Raw genomic sequence first — 17,309 nt, forward strand, 5'->3', positions numbered from 1 at the left:
TAGATGGTGCCATCAAAAGAATCTAAACAACCAAGCATATTTTTCTTCTATCTGGGTCCATCATCACCAACAACCTATCTGTTGACAGAGAAATTGACAAACGCATTGCGAAAGCCACAGGAGTGTTGGCCAAACTGAGCAAGAGAGTGTGGGAAAATAACCAGCTGACCTTAAACAACAAATTCAGTGGATATGAGGTATAATTCAGAAGGTGAAAAGCCCAAGCTGAGACATTAACTAGTTAGCAGCATGACATGAGTCGAGCTGCATCATGTCTCTGTTGGGAGTCTCTTCCTGTTTCTGAACATTTGTTTTGTTCAAACAAAGACTATTTATAACATTTTTGCTGATATCTGCTGATGTTTTCTTTTCTTGTTGTTTTGAGTCTCCGGCAGTACAAGTGTCATTGCAATATCACTACATCATCATTTACATCACCATCATCAACCTCATGATCAGATTGTTCATGGTAATCTGACACTCCCTGACTCCATCACCCCAAATTCAGTCCTTGGATAGGGAACATATCTCATGTCTTTTTAATTCCCTAATGCTTTTTTAGGGAACAGACTGTACATACATGTTCTGTGCAACACTGGACAGTGGTGTGTGTGTGTGTGTGTGTGTGTGTGTGTGTGTGTAGAAGTCTGTAACATAAAGATATAACATCAGCCCCTTATACACTCACTCCAAGTTTCTAATGCAGTCTGATCTGTTTATCACTGTATCTCCTTACCGCCTGTGTGTGTGTGTGTGTGTGTGTGTGTGTGTGTGTGTGTGTGTGTACGCACTGCCATTATACTCCCCAAAATTGCAGATTCCCCCAGCAACAAAGCTGTTGCATAGCAACTGAGGGGGAAATGGTTCAGGAGATTTAGGAGGTTCCTCACTCGGAGTTTAACACAGAGCTGTTAGATAGAGGTCATGTGACCTGATTTCCATATCTTGGCTCATTTTTAGAATTTTTTTTTTAAATTATCTGGTTTCTGAAACCAAAATCTGATTGGTCGATTATTTGAGAGAGGAAAAGTGATGAATCGAGTCTGTCTAACTCCATAGGGAGCATGTGCTAGTGTTTATCAAGGATTCTCTGTCTTTCTAGTACACTTTCTTTAGGAATTACAGTGTACACTACCTCTCGTCCCCTTCCTCACTACCTCTCGCCCCCTTGCTCACTACCTCTTATTCCCTTCCTCACTACCTCTCGTCCCCTTCCTCACTACCTCTCGTCCCCTTCTTCACTACCTCTTGTCACCTTCCTCACTACCTCTCATCCTTTTCCTCACTACCTCTCATCTCCTTCCTCACTACCTCTCATCCTTTTCCTCACTACCTCTCATCTCCTTCCTCACTACCTCTCATCCTTTTCCTCACTACCTCTCATCTCCTTCCTCACTACCTCTCATCCTTTTCCTCACTACCTCTCATCTCCTTCCTCACTACCTCTCATCCTTTTCCTCACTACCTCTCATCTCCTTCCTCACTACCTCTCATCCTTTTCCTCACTACCTCTCATCTCCTTCCTCACTACCTTTCATCTCCTTCCTCACTACCTTTCATCTCCTTCCTCACTACCTCTTGTCCCCTTCCTCACTACCTCTTGTCCCCTTCCTCACTACCTCTCGTCCTTTTCCTCACTACTTCTCATCCCCTTGCTCACTACCTCTCCTCTCGTTCCTCAGTATCCCTCGTCTCCTTGCTCACTCCTCAGTGCCTCCTGCCCTTCACCGTTTCACTGCAGGGTTTAATTGATGATTTCACACCTCAGACCCTCTTTCACTCCACACTGAAAGGAGATAGAATTCCTTCCTGCTTAGCCGAGACAATTCCTGGGAAAATCCCCCATACCGAAGCCCACCCCCCCGCCCTGAACATGCACACACACACACACACACACACACACGCGCTGTGTCCTACATAGACTCATACAGTGAAGCTCTTTTTCTCTGTTAAAAGACAAGTGAACTCACTGACACACACTTGACCCAACACTCTCTCTCTCTCTCTCTCTCTCTCTCACACACACACACACACACATATGCTCTGTTCTTCCTTCCTTTCTCTTCTTTTATTCAGCAGGATGGAGAGACAGGAGGATTAGGGACTCATTTAAGAACATTTTAGAGTCATTAGATGGGAGACATGTGGAAATAGAAAAAAAATACAAATAATTAAAAGATAAGTATGACAGAAATAAAGATGAGGAAAGTTCAGAAAGTGAGGGACACAAATTAATTAACACCCAAAACAAAGACTGAAAATAAATTTCCATAAATGACAAAAATTAACCAGAAAATACTCAAATATACACAAATGCATCACCATTATTTTTTACTTTCTCTCTCTCTCACACACACACACACACATACACAGTGTGATCAATAATGTCAGCCTGAGTGTTTCTAGGAGGTGAGTCATCGAGGTTAGAGTATACAGAGCAACCCTTTCGCAAAAAGAATTTCTCTAAATGAATTTATTTTCTCCCTGATCGCTTTAAACTCTTTAAACTTTTAAAAAATTTACAGAACTTATATAACCCTAGAGCTCTCGGTGCAGTGTCTCCTAACACACATACACACAGAGTGGATAATGACATCATCTCAATGCTGTAAATGTAAATGATTCAAGGTGACTTGCCAATCAGTAACAGAGCTGGCTGTGGCCCCGCCCTCTGACTCTGATGGATGGAAGTGACACTTTTCATTTCAGTATTTCATATCATGAATAATGAAAGAATGTCTTTTATTCCTCTCCAGCTCTGGTTCTCAGCTCTGCTCTCCCCAACTGAACTCCTCAGTGGCACTGATTATCTGAGCACCTGATTTAATCAAGAGCATGTTAATCACACACACTACAATCAGGTGTGTTTGGTTTGGAGTGAGGATGGACAGAAGGTGTTCAGGACAGAGGGCTCCAGGAGGAGGATGGAGAAACACTGCTAGTCTGTGCACAGCAGCCTACAGACATGGCCACCATGGACTACAAATCCCAATGCTCATGCTCACAGTCACCTTACCACTGACTGTCCAAAAGTAATTGGACAAGCTAACATGAATATAAATATAAGCATCATTTTTAATGCTCGGATGCAAATGGATTTACCACCTGAAGTCTGGAACCTCTGGACATCACCAAATGCTGAGTTTCCTCCCTTGAGACGCTTCTCCAGGCCTTTACTGCAGCTGTCTTCAGTTGCTGCTTGTTTGTGATTCTTTCTGCTTCAGTTTTTTCTTCAGTAAGTGAGAGGCATGTGGAATTGGGTTGGCTGGCTGAGCCAAAGTGTGCCACTGTCCACATACTTATGGACTGGACTGCATATATGACATTTATAAGATATCAGGTAGTAATAATAATAATAATAATAATTTCAATTTATATTGCGCCTTTCTCAAAACCCAAGGTTGCTTTACAATTATAGGGAGGAAAAAAAAAGTCCACCAAAAAGAGTTCAGGATGTCATTCCAATGGTGTAGCAGCCACAGTCCCAACAAATGGCACACAAAAACATTGCTCGGAACATCACACCAAGCACTAAAGCACAGAGAGCTGGACAACCACATTGTTAAAATGAGCAACGAGCTCACTGCAGTCCATAGCTAGGAGCACAGGCATCACCCATGGCGAACTAAGGCCTGGAGGGAACTGACACCCAAAACTGGGTCCAGAGCTACACCACCACCGGCGGACAAAAACACTCAAACAAAAACAAACATCAAACTACACAAACACACAAAAAAAGAAAAAAAAGGAGAGAAAATAAAATAAAAAGCTCCGGTAAAGTGAACATTATCTCAGATAAATCCAAGCAATAATCAAATAAAATGAGATAAAAGAATGAAAGAGAATAAAACTAAGGCATTAAATCAAAAGACAAGTCCGTGGAAATGTTAAACATTTATGGCATTTGGCAGACGTCTTTATCCAGAGTGACTTACAGAAGGTAAAAGGAGCTGATGAGATTATCTTAAAGCTCTGGAAGTATTTTATTTTTCATCTTTTTCTGCTTTACTTTAAATCTTTTATTCATTTCTTTCTGTCTCACTATTTCTCTGTCTCTCTGTCTCTCTCTCTGTCCACATCCTCACGCTGATGAGTTCTTCCCCACGCTGTGTAGAAATATTAATTATGTATGACTGCATTATTTATTTATGGCTACATTAACCTCAACATTTCTACCGTCTGGCAAGTCGTCTTGGATGCACGCTGTGCACTGGTGTTTATTATTTATTTCCTTTTTTTCCTGCCGGTGTTTTTGTGCTCACACGCCTGCAGAAAGAGGAAGCAGAGTTTAGGAGCAGGGTGAAAAGATAAAGCATCACACCCACCACCATCTGCTTAAAACACACCATTCACGCTGAAAACACACAAGACATGCTGAAACCGCTCGACACAATCTGTTATTTAGTTTGGCAGAGAGTTACATGGCTATTATTGTTGTTGTTATTATTATTATTATTATGAAGAAAAAGAGGAAGAGGAAGAACCACCGTCAGTGTTTGGACCCCTGATGATTCCTTATCCTCTATATAATATATTACATGGTGGTGTGAAGATATGAAGTTTATCTTTGAGTGGTCAATGTATATGTCATGAGTGAGTGAAGTGTAATATTCTTTATATTATATGGACACATCCACAAAAAAAAACAAAAAAAAAACACAAAAAACCCACAAATAAATCAAAATAGTTTTAATTTTAAACCGGTTTGCCATTTTGACAACGCACATCTAGTCAGTGGGAAAACTGGGAGTGACATCATCTGAGTGAAATATCTGGAAATATGTCACTCAGATCCATAATATATTTTGCATGAAAAATGTGAATTTTTCAACACAAGAAGATAAACTTCATATCTTCAAGCCAACGTGTGATTTTCTTTTTATTATATCGACACATTCACAAACAAAAAGTCTCCAAATTTATCAAAGCAATTCATTGATTTCCTCATGAGTGACATATAGAGATTTATGTCATGGTTTTGGTTCTCCATGTCCCGGATGGAGCTTGGATGAAAAATATGAGTGGTGTTGTGGCAGCAGGGGCATGGCCAAGCATCGGTCTGTGACCAGAGGGCGGAGTCGGGGAAGGTAAGTGGCAGAATCACTGCACCTGAGGTTGATTAATGTGTTTGCGTGTCTTCCCCAGTGACCGCGCCCTATTTAAGGAAGAGAGCGAGAGCAGAGCGGGTCTCTCCCCAACCTGACCACAACAGATGTGTGTGAGTGAGTGAGTGAAAGTGTGAGTGAAAGAAAGCTGAAAAGCTATAATAAATGGGTTTTGTGAACTCAGTTCTGGCCTTCCATCCTTCTGTGCTCCACTCACCCATCCGAACTGCTACAGTGGTGCCAAAACCCGGGATTTGGAGTGCCGAAGCAGAACAGACCCATGGAGTCCTCCCCTTTCGCCGAGCTGGTCCACACCCTCGCCACGGCCCAGCAAAGCCAGCACCAGGCACTAGTCGCCCTCTGGAAGGAACAGGAACAGTGGTTCAAGGCCCTGGTGCTGGCTCAGCAGGAAGAGTGACAGGCGTTCCAGCACCTCCTCACGTCAGCGGGGTCCACCGCCGCGGGGCCGTCCCCCTTCACCCTGATGAAGATGGGCCTGCAGAACGACCCCAAGGCCTTCCTCACGCTCTTTGAGCAGGTAGTAGAGACCTTGGGGTGGCCAGTGGAACAGCGCGCTGCGCGCCTCCTCCCCCTGCTAATGGGAGAGGCGCAGCTGGCCGCACTACAGCTCTCCGCCGACCACTGACTGGCCTACGCGGACCTTCGCCGGACCGTCCTCCAGCATGTGGGGTGCACCCCCAAGCAACAATGGCAGCGCTTCCGCGCTTTGCGCTTGGAGGAAGTCGGCCGGTCGTTCGCGTTTAGCCAGCAACTCCGGGATGCCTGCGGGTGGTGGTTGAGGGCTGACAACCGTGATGCTGAGGGGATCATCGACCAGGTGGCGCTGGAGCAGTTCATCGCGCGTCTACCAGCCGGAGCTGCAGAGTGGGTCCAGTGCCACCACCCGGCATCGCTGGATCAGGCAATCGGGCTGGCGGAGGACCATTTGGCGGCTGTCCTGGCGGCAGGACAACAGACAACCTCTTCTCCCCTCTCCTCTCTCTCTCTCTCTCTCCCTCTCCTCCTGTCTCTCATCCTCACTCCGTTCCCCCACCGCGGAGGCGGGGGCCAGCCCCACCCCAGCCGGCCCGCCGCACCCACGGTGCCCTCCTGTTTCTCCCTTCTGTGTCTGTCTCTTCAAGTCAAGTTTATTTGTATAGCGCTTTTAACAATAAACATTGTCGCAAAGTAGCTTTACAGAATTTGAATGACTTAAAACATGAGCTAATTTTATCCCTAATCTATCCCCAATGAGCAAGCCTGTGGCGACGGTGGCAAGGAAAAACTCCCTCAGACGACATGAGGAAGAAACCTCGAGAGGAACCAGACTCAAAAGGGAACCCATCCTCATTTGGGCAACAACAGACAGCCTGACTATAATATTAACAGTTTTAACATGAGGACAGTTTCATTGATGTTATAACTCTTCATTGATGGAAACTTGAGTGCAAAACTGTTCATGACAACTGCAGTCCGAAAGTTAGCAAGTCAACTGTAGTCCTCAGCCATAAAAGCATTACTGTAAGAGTCCAGATTATCCTCCAGGTATAACCCTCAACTGTCCTCATGGGGCCATCCTTCACAGGAGCGGTGCGATAAAACTCCGACCAGACACAGGGCACCAGGATGGATCAAGCAGGTCCGAGGGGCAGAAGAGGCCAGCATCTCAATCCCAGGACCAACATGTAACTCAGAGGGACAGATTGGGGGGGGGAAGAGAGAGAGAAAGAAAACACATGTTGTTAGGTATGCCCTAAAAATGACAAGTATTAAATCTGTGTGGTAGGCTCGCAGAGACGAGAGTCTTTACATCAGGCATAACACACAACAATGGCATGTTAATATGGTAAAAAGTATATCATGACCTGCTCTGGCTGGATGCTTGATTGGGTGATGGGAGCACACTCCTCAGCAATGATGAGATGCAGATGGGATCCTTAGGGCTGGCCAAGACAATTCAGTTACATTTCACCGGGTCTGGGACATGTGACAGAAAGTCTGACGGCTCTTCCCCCCCTCAGGTGAGTGAGCCCCAGAACACCAGTGCAGAGAGGAAGCCTGGGCCGGTTTGCTGGCGCTGCAGGGAACTGGGCCACCTCCAACAGCAGTGCTCGGTAATGGAGGTGGGTGTGGTGGTTCGGATCCCCGACGCACCAGGAGCCACCCTCGATCGGGCCGGAGTGTATCGCATACCGGTGAGTATCCAAGGGGATACACATCAGGCGTTGGTGGATTCTGGTTGTAATCAGACTTCAATCCACCAAAACCTGGTGCAAGACGAGGCATTGAGGGGAGCACAATTGGTGAAGGTGTTGTGTGTGCACGGGGATGTTCACAACTACCGTTTAGTGTTGGTCCACATTTTTTTTCGAGGGGAAAAATTTATAGTGAAGGTGGCGGTTAATCCTCATCGTACCCACTCGATAATTTTTGGGGATGGATTGGCCGGGATTTGGGGAATTAATGAGTCACCTAGTGAAGAGTGGGTCCTGCGGTAGTTTAATAAGGGGAGGTCCCGGTGTCGTGTTGGTGGGAGCAGCTGTCACAGAGCCGTCTACGTCAGCTCCACATCAGAGTGAGGAGCCGCCGGCTCCTCCTCTCTCTATTGGGGAATCCCTCACAGATTTTCCATTAGAGCAGTCGCGAGATGAGACTCTGCGGCATGCATTTGACCAAGTGAGGGTAATTGATGGTCAAATGCTCCAGCCAAACGCCACCCCGTCCTTCCCCTACTTCGCGATTATGAAGGATAGATTATACTGAGTGATGCAGGACACTCAAACTAAAGAGCAAGTCACGCAGCTGTTGATTCCGAAGAGCCGCCAGGAATTGGTATTCCAGGTGGCTCACTTTAATCCCATGGCTGGACACTTAGGGCAGGATAAAACACTAGCCCGAATAATGGCCCAGTTCTATTGGCCAGGGATTCGCTGCAATGTCCGTAGGTGGTGTACGGCATGCCACAAATGACAGTTAGTAAATCCAGCAGCCATTCCAAAAGTGCCTTTGCATGCTCTACCATTAATCGAGACCCCATTCGAAAGAATTGGGATGTATCTCATCGGGCCATTAGATCAGTCAACACGAGGGTACCACTTTATATTAGTTCTGGCGGACTCTGCAACGCAATACCCGGGAGCGGTGCCTCTTCGCAATATCTCAGCACGCAGTATTGCAGAAGCGCTCTTCCGCATTATCTCCCGAGTTGGAATCCCAAAAGAGATTCTGACTGACCAAGGCACCGCATTTATGTCACGTACACTAAATGAACTGTATAGGTTGTTGGGTATTAAGCCGATCCGCACCAGCATGTATCACCCACAAACGGACGGTTTAGTTGAACGGTTCAATCGCACCCTCAAGAATATAATTTAAAAATTCGTAAGTGAGGACACACATAATTGGGATAAGTGGCTCGAACCCTTGTTGTTTTCAGTGCGAGAGGTCCCCCAAGCCTCCACGGGGTTCTCCCCGTTTGAATTGTTATATGGGCGTAAGCCGCACGGCATTCTAGATGTGCTGTGGGAAAATTGGGAGGAGGGACCTTCACCAAGTAAAAATTAAATCCAATATGTTATTGACCTACGTGCAAAACTCCACACACTCACCCACCTAACCCAGGAGAATTTGCGTCAGGCCCAAAAACAACAAACCCGCCTGTACGACAAGGGTACGCACCTCAGGAAGTTTGCACTGGGAGATAAAGTACTCGTACTGTTGCCCACATGGAGCTCCAAATTAGTCACCAAGTGGCAAGGACCCTTTGAGGTCACACGGTGAGTTGGGGATGTTGACTATGAGGTGAGGCGAACGGACAGGGGTGGGGCGCTACAGGTTTACCACCTCAATCTGCTCAAACTCTGGAACAAGGAGGTCCCCATGGCATTGGTGTCGGTGGTTCCGGAAAAGGTGGAGCTGGGGCCGGAGGTTCAAAAGGGAACATTGGCATCACGTACCTCTCCAGTCCCCTGTGGAGACCACCTCTCCCCAACCCAACTCACGGAGGTTGCCCAGTTGCAGACCGAGTTTTCAGACGTATTCTCACCCCTGCCCGGCCGCACCAATCTCATAGAACACCACATTGAGATGCCCCCGGGGGTAGTAGTGCGTAGCCACCCTTACTGGCTACCCGAACACAAGAAAAAGGTGGTTCGGGAAGAACTCGAGGCCATGCTCGAAATGGGCATCATCGAAGAGTCCCACAGTGACTGCAGCAGCCCGGTGGTCTTGGTTCCCAAGGCCGATGGGTCGGTCCGGTTCTGTGTAGATTATAGGAAAGTCAATGCGGTGTCTAAATTCGACGCGTACCCAATGCCTCGTATTGATGAGTAGCTCGATCAACTAGGCACGGCTCGCTTTTACTCGACACTGGATTTAACAAAGGGTTATTGGCAGATCCCCTTGACTCCATTATCCCGAGAAAAAACAGCCTTTTCCACACCGTTTGGCTTACACCAGTTTGTCACACTTCCTTTTGGGCTGTTTGGGGCGCCCACTGTTTCAGTGGCTGATGGATAGGGTCCTCCGCCCCCACGCCACCTATGCGGCCGCCTATCTCGACAATATCATTATCTATAGTAATGACTGGCCGAGGCACCTCCAACATCTGAAGGCCGTCCTTAGGTCGCTGAGGTGAGCGGGTCTCACAGCCAACCCGAAGAAGTGTGCGATTGGGCAGGTGGAAGTACGGTATCTGGGCTTCCACTTGGGCAACGGGCAGGTGCGTCCCCAAATTAACAAGACAGCGCCAATTGCGGCCTGCCTGAGGCCCAAGACCAAAAAAAGGGGGTGAGACAGTTCCTGGGGCTGGCTGGCTATTATCGTAGGTTTATATCTAACTATTTGGACGTCACCAGCCCGCTGACTGATCTGACTAAAAAGGGGGCACCAGATCCGGTCCAGTGGTCGGAGCAATGCCAGCGGGCTTTTTCTGAGGTAAAGGCTGCACTGTATGGGGGGTCACTTTTACACTCCCCTGACTTTTCTCTTCCCTTTATGTTACAGACGGATGCATCAGACAGAGGGCTGGGGACTGTTTTGTCCCAGGAGGTGGAGGGGGAGGACTGCCCAGTGTTGTATATCAGTAGGAAGCTGTTGGTGCGTGAGGGGCGCTACAGCACCATTGAAAAGGAGTGCCTAGAGATCAAGTGGGCGGTCCTCGCCCTCCGTTACTACCTGCTGGGACGCCTTTTCACCCTCTGTTCGGACCACGTGCCCCTCCAGTGGCTCCACCGCATGAAGGATGCCAACTTGCGGATCACCCATTGGTATCTGGCACTTCAACCCTTCAACATCAAGGTGATCCACAGGCCGGGGGCGCAGATGGCCATGGCGGACTTCCTCTCCCGTCAAGAGGGAAGGGGGAGTCGGCTGCAGGCCAGACGGCCGCCCGGCCTGAGTCGGGCGGTGGGGGTATGTGGCAGTGGGGGCGTGGCCAATCATCGGTCTGTGACCGGAGGGTGGAGTCGGGGAAGGTAAGTGGCAGAATCACTGCACCTGAGGTTGATTAATGTGTTTGTGTGTCTTCCCCAATGACCGCGCCCTATATAAGGAAGAGAGTGAGAGCAGAGCGGGTCTCTCCCCAACCTGACCACAACAGACGTGTGTGAGTGAGTGAAAGTGTGAGTGAAAGAAAGCTGAAAAGCAAGCTGAAAAGCTATAATAAACGGGTTTTGTGAACTCAGTTCTGGCCTGCCGTTCTTCTGTGCTCCACTCACCCATCCGAACTGCTACAGGTGTATTTCCCACTAAAACACTCGTTTCTGTGTAATAAAATTAATTATTTTTTCCGCACTCTGGTTTCCATCAAATCATGCACTCTGATTGGCTCGTGAGCAGCCCGGAATCCTACGATACGAACCCCGGTTACAGACCTTTGGCGACTTGCTCGTTCACAACAACAACAAACATGGTAGCAATTTTTGGTCAACATTTATTTTCACATTTCTCAGTATAATAGCATTAATTTTACAGCATGGATAGCGATAACAACAGTGTTCACAGTGAAAGCAAGTTTTACTACCCTGATGAAGACGAAATTAAAAAAAAACATTTCAGGAGAAAGCTGAAAACCAGTAACTGTTGCTAACGCTGAGCAAAAACATGGCTGAATCCTGAATGACTCAATTTTGTATAAATAGAGGACTACATAGGTGGCAAAATGTAGTTTTTTTCCTGCCATGGAAGTGCACTTGTATACAGAGGAGGAAGCCATTTGCATTACAGCCATGAATGAGCATTCAAAATGCTGGCTAATCTTGGCTTTGTTTTCCCTTTCGGGCGCTCTCATTTTCTATTAGAATTTGGTAAAGAAAAAAACAAATATATAATTTACCAGCTTAAGGTCGGTCCGTATCATGAAATATCGTGACCTCAGCCTTGAAAATACTGACCTCGGCCCAGAGGCCTCGGTCAGTATTTTCAAGACCACGGTCACAGTATTTCACGATACGGACCAACCTTAAGCTGGTAAATAATATATTTATTTATTACTCACAAGAGTAGTTATTACTCTTGTAAAATAAATGTTTAATCTTAGTGAGTCTTTCCTGGTTAAATAAAGTATAAAAAAATCACAATATTATAATTTTATAATTTACTATTTGGAATATCGTTTCTTCCAAACATTCACCACTAACAATGTCTATTTGCATGTGTATTCTTGTTGAGTAGATTTTTCCAAACAATTTTTTCTTAATAAATCCAAAGAAGAGGTTCTCATGTGAAGGTTCTATCAGAGTGCTCACACTGACTCCTCTCATCTGAGAGAAAAAAAAGTTAAAGTTGAAGCAATTTAGATTTAAGATAAAGGTTCTCTTCCATTATTGTTGTACAACCCCAGTTCCAAAAAAGTTGGGACAAAGTACAAATTGTAAATAAAAACGGAATGCAATAATTTACAAATCTCAAAAACTGATATTGTATTCACAATAGAACATTGACAACATATCAAATGTCGAAAGTGAGACATTTTGAAATTTCATGCCAAATATTGGCTCATTTGAAATTTCATGACAGCAACACATCTCAAAAAAGTTGGGACGGGGCAATAAGAGGCTGGAAAAGTTAAAGGTACAAAAAAGGAACAGCTGGAGGACCAAATTGCAACTCATTAGGTCAATTGGCAATAGGTCATTAACATGACTGGGTATAAAAAGAGCATCTTGGAGTGGCAGCGGCTCTCAGAAGTAAAGATGGGAAGAGGATCATCAATCCCCCTAATTCTGCGCTAACAAATAGTGGAGCAATATCAGAAAGGAGTTCGACAGTGTAAAATTGCAAAGAGTTTGAACATATCATCATCTACAGTGCATAATATCATCAAAAGATTCAGAGAATCTGGAAGAATCTCTGTGCGTAAGGGTCAAGGTTCGGAAAACCATACTGGGTGCCCGTGATCTTCGGGCCCTTAGATGGCATTGCATCACATACAGGCATGCTTCTGTATTGGAAATCACAAAATGGGCTCAGGAATATTTCCAGAGAACATTATCTGTGAACACAATTCACCGTGCCATCCACCGTTGCCAGCTAAAACTCTATAGTTCAAAGAAGAAGCCGTATCTAAACATGATCCAGAAGCGCAGACGTCTTCTCTGGGCCAAGGCTCATTTAAAATGGACTGTGGCAAAGTGGAAAACTGTTCTGTGGTCAGACGAATCAAAATTTGAAGTTCTTCATGGAAATCAGGGACGCTGTGTCATTCGGACTAAAGAGGAGAAGGACGACCCAAGTTGTTATCAGCGCTCAGTTCAGAAGCCTGCATCTCTGATGGTATGGGGTTGCATTAGTGCATGTGGCATGGGAAGCTTACACATCTGGAAAGACACCATCAATGCTGAAAGGTATATCCAGGTTCTAGAGCAACATATGCTCCCATCCAGATGACGTCTCTTTCAGGGAAGACCTTGCATTTTCCAACATGACAATGCCAAACCACATACTGCATCAATTACAGCATCATGGCTGCGTAAAAGAAGGGTCCAGGTACTGAACTGAGAATTTAGAATTGAGGAATGTGTTAAGGACATTAGACACTGGATGCTTATTAATTTCGTTCTGCTTAACTCTGACAAGACTAAAGTACTTGTACTAGGACAAATTATTAAGAATAACTCAATAAACTTCCATAGCTATGCAGATGACACTCAGCTTTACTTAGCTATGTCACCTAATGACTATGCCCCTCTTGAGTCTCTTCATAGATGCATTGACCAAATTAACAAATGGATGTCTCACAATTTTCTTCAGCTGAACGCAGATAAAACTGAAGAAATTATATTTGGCAAAAAGGAGGAAAGGCTTAGGATTGCCACTGTTCTTGAAACTAAGGGGCTTAAAGCAAAGGATATTGTCAAAAACCTTGGTGTCCTTATTGACAGCGAACTTAACTTCAACAGTCATATGAAAGTGGTAAAAAAGTCTGCATTCTATCACCTAAAAAACGTTTCTAAACTCAGGGGTCTCATGTCAAAACATGATCTAGAAAAACTTATTCATGCTTTCATCTCCAGTAGGGTTGATTACTGCAATAGCCTTTTCACAGGTCTTCCAAAAAAGACCATCAAAGAGCTTCAACTAATCCAAAATGCAGCAGCAAGGGTTCTTACAAGAACAAAAAGCATAGTCCATATCACTCCAATCCTAAGGTCTCTGCACTGGCTCCCAGTGAGCTACAGAATTGACTTTAAAGCACTACTTCTTCTATTTAAAACATTAAATGGGATGGGACCCAGCTACCTACTGGATATGTTTCAATTATATGCACCAACTAGGTCTCTAAGATCACAAGAGAAAAACTTGCTAGTAATACCAGCTGTCAAAACGAAGTGTGGTGAAGCAGCCTTTAGTTGCTATGCTGCTAAGCTTTGGAACCAACTTCCAGATGATATCAAAAATGCTCCTACTGTTGTTAGTTTTAAATCCAGGCTCAAGACAAAGCTGTTTTCAGATGCTTTCACTTGATTAATTTTTACCTAAGTAATTAATTTCCTTTAACATAATTTCTTTTAATTTTGATTTTAATGATTTTACTTTCTTTATTTTAATTTCTTTTTAATCTTGGATTTTAATTATTTTACTTTAATTCTTTGTTACTGTGATCCTCATAGATTTTGTCTGTGGGACGATTTTATTTGGTGATCCTCGTAGATTGTGTCTGTGGGACGATTTTTGGTGATCCTCGTGGAAGAGCCACGGGAAGAGCACGCTTTATGAGTTAAACCCATAATAATAATTAATCTTGAGGCTGATTAACTTTATTTCATTTTATTAATTTAATTACTATTGTTTAATTCTTATTATTTTTCTTCCCCAATTATTTTATGTAATTTTATTTTCTATTGTTTACTGTTCTGCTTTTACTTCTGTAAAGCACATTGAACTGCAACTGTGTATGAAATGTGCTATATAAATAAACTTGCCTTGCCTTGCCTTGCCTAGGACCACATACAGCTAGAAGTAAGTTTTCTGATTCCACAGTAACTCTGGATGGCCTTTCTGTTTCTTCATGTGCAGCAGTAAAATATCTCGGGGTGATTATTGACCCCAGTCTTTCATTTGAAACTCACATTGATAACATTACCCAGATAGCTTTCCTTCATCTCGGAAATATTGTTAAGATAAGAAATTTAATGTCACTACATGACGCGGAAAAACTAGTTCATGCTTTCATTACCTCCAGGTTGGATTATTGTAATGCCTTACTGTCTGGATGTTCCAATAAGTGCATAAACAAGCTCCAGTTAGTTCAAAATGCAGCAGCAAAGAGTCCTTACTAGAACTAGAAAATATGACCACATCATGCCTGTCTTATCCACACTGCATTGGCTCCCAATCAAATTTTGTATTGATTATAAAATTCTACTATTGACCTTTAAAGCATTAATGGTCTCACACCACAGTACCTGAGTGAACTTCTGGTCCTCTATAACCTGCCATGCCTACTTAGATCAAAAGGTGCAGGCTATCTGCTGGTACCTCGTATAGTGAAGACTACATCAGGGGGCAGAGCCTTTTCTTACAAAGCCCCACAGTTATGGAACAGCCTTCCAAGTAATGTTCGGGAATCAGACACAGTCTCAGTGTTTAAGTCTAGGCTGAAAACATATCTGTTTAGTCAAGCCTTTTGTTAATGGTGTTTATGATGTAAAGGTGTAGATCTGGAGGGTCCCCAGACATAGAGTGTTTTGGTAAACTGGGATGTATGGATGCTGTCAGTCCCCACTTGCTTGTTCACTTGAGTTTGTTGATGGTGTAGTGGCTGGCTGCTTTATGTCCTGGGGCTCCCTCATGCCTGTGTTACCTTCTGGCTCTCCCCTTTAAGTTATGCTGTCATAGTTAGTTGCCGGAGTCCCTGCTTGTACTCAGTGCAATATGTATACTGTTCCTACTTATTCAGGTGACATTGGGCATACCTAACAACCTGTGTTTTCTCTCCCTCTCTCTCCCCCTTCCCCCTCCCCCCAAATTTGTCCCTCTGAGTTACATGGAGTCAACAGGAAATCTTTTGGTGGAGAGGGTGGAGACCTTGACTGGCTATCATAGCCTGCAGGGAATCGACTGTCAGACATTCTGTCACATGTCCCAGACCCGGTGAAATGTAACTGAATTGTCTTGGCCAGCCCTAAGGGTCCCATCTGCATCCCATCATTGCTGAGGACTGTGCTCCCATCACCCAATCAAGCATCCAGCCAGAGCAGGTCATGATATTTTTTAACCATATTAACATGCCATTGTTGTGTACTATGCCTGATGTCAAGACTCTTGTCTCTGCAAGCCTACCACACAGACTTAATACTTGTGTCATTTTTAGGTTGTTAGGTTCACCACCCACAGAGGTAGCAGTAGGGGTTTGGTGCAGTGTGGATTGGGTGGCAGTCGAAGGCAGGGGCCTCGACGACCTGACCCCCGGACACAGCGGCTGGCTGTTGGGACATGGAATGTCACTTCACTGGGGGGGAAGGAGCCTGAGCTTGTGCGGGAGGTTGAGAGGTACCGGCTAGAGATAGTCGGGCTCACCTCCACGCACAGCTTGGGCTCTGGAACCCAGCTCCTCGAGAGGGGCTGGACTTTCCACTTCTCTGGAGTCGCCCATGGTGAGCGGCGGCGGGCTGGTGTGGGCTTCCTTATAGCTCCCCAGCTCAGCCGCCATGTGTTGGAGTTTACCCCAGTGAACGAGAGGGTCGCCTCTCTGCGCCTTCGGATTGGGGAGAGGGCTCTTGCTGTTGTTTGTGCCTACGGGCCAAATAGCAGTATAGAGTATCCGGCCTTCTTGGAGTCCCTGGGAGAGGTACTGAGGGGTGCTCAGACTGGGGACTCCACTGTGCTACTGGGGGACTTCAATGCTCACGTGGGCGATGACAGTGACACCTGGAGGGGCGTGGTTGGGAGGAACGGCCTCCCCGATCTGAACCCGAGTGGTGTTTTGTTATTGGACTTCTGTGCTAGTCACAGTTTGTCCATAACGAACACCATGTTTGAGCATAGGGGTGTCCATAAGTGCACGTGGCACCAGGACACCTTAGGTCGGAGGTCGATGATCGACTTTGTAGTCGTGTCATCTGATCTCCGACCCTATGTCTTGGACACTCGGGTGAAGAGAGGGGCTGAGTTGTCAACTGATCACCACCTGGTGGTGAGTTGGATCCGCTGGCGGAGGAGGAAGCTGGACAGACCTGGCAGGCCCAAACGTATGGTGAGGGTCTGCTGGGAACGTCTGGCCGAGCACTCTGTTGGGGAGGTCTTTAACTCCCACCTCCGGGAGAGCTTTTCCCAGCTTCCGAGGGAGGCGGGGGACATTGAGTCTGAGTGGACCATGTTCTCTACCTCCATTGTGGACGCAGCTGTTCGGAGCTGTGGCCGCAAGGTCTCCGGTGCCTGTCGTGGCGGCAATCCCCGAACCCGGTGGTGGACACCGGAAGTAAGGGATGCCGTCAAGCTGAAGAAGGAGTCCTATCGGGCCATGTTGACCTCCGGGACTCCTGAGGCAGCCGACGGGTATCGGCAGGCCAGGCGTGCTGCAGCTCGGGCAGTTGCGGAGGCAAAAACTCGGAACTGGGAGGAGTTCGGGGAGGCCATGGAGAAGGACTATCGGTCGGCCTCGAAGAAATTCTGGCAAACCGTCCGGCGCCTCAGGAGGGGGAAGCAGTACTCTGCCAACACTGTTTACAGTGCGGGTGGGGAGCTGTTGACCTCGACTGGGGA

This window comes from Neoarius graeffei, chromosome 6, assembly GCF_027579695.1.
Source record: "Neoarius graeffei isolate fNeoGra1 chromosome 6, fNeoGra1.pri, whole genome shotgun sequence".
Classification (NCBI taxonomy): domain Eukaryota; kingdom Metazoa; phylum Chordata; class Actinopteri; order Siluriformes; family Ariidae; genus Neoarius; species Neoarius graeffei.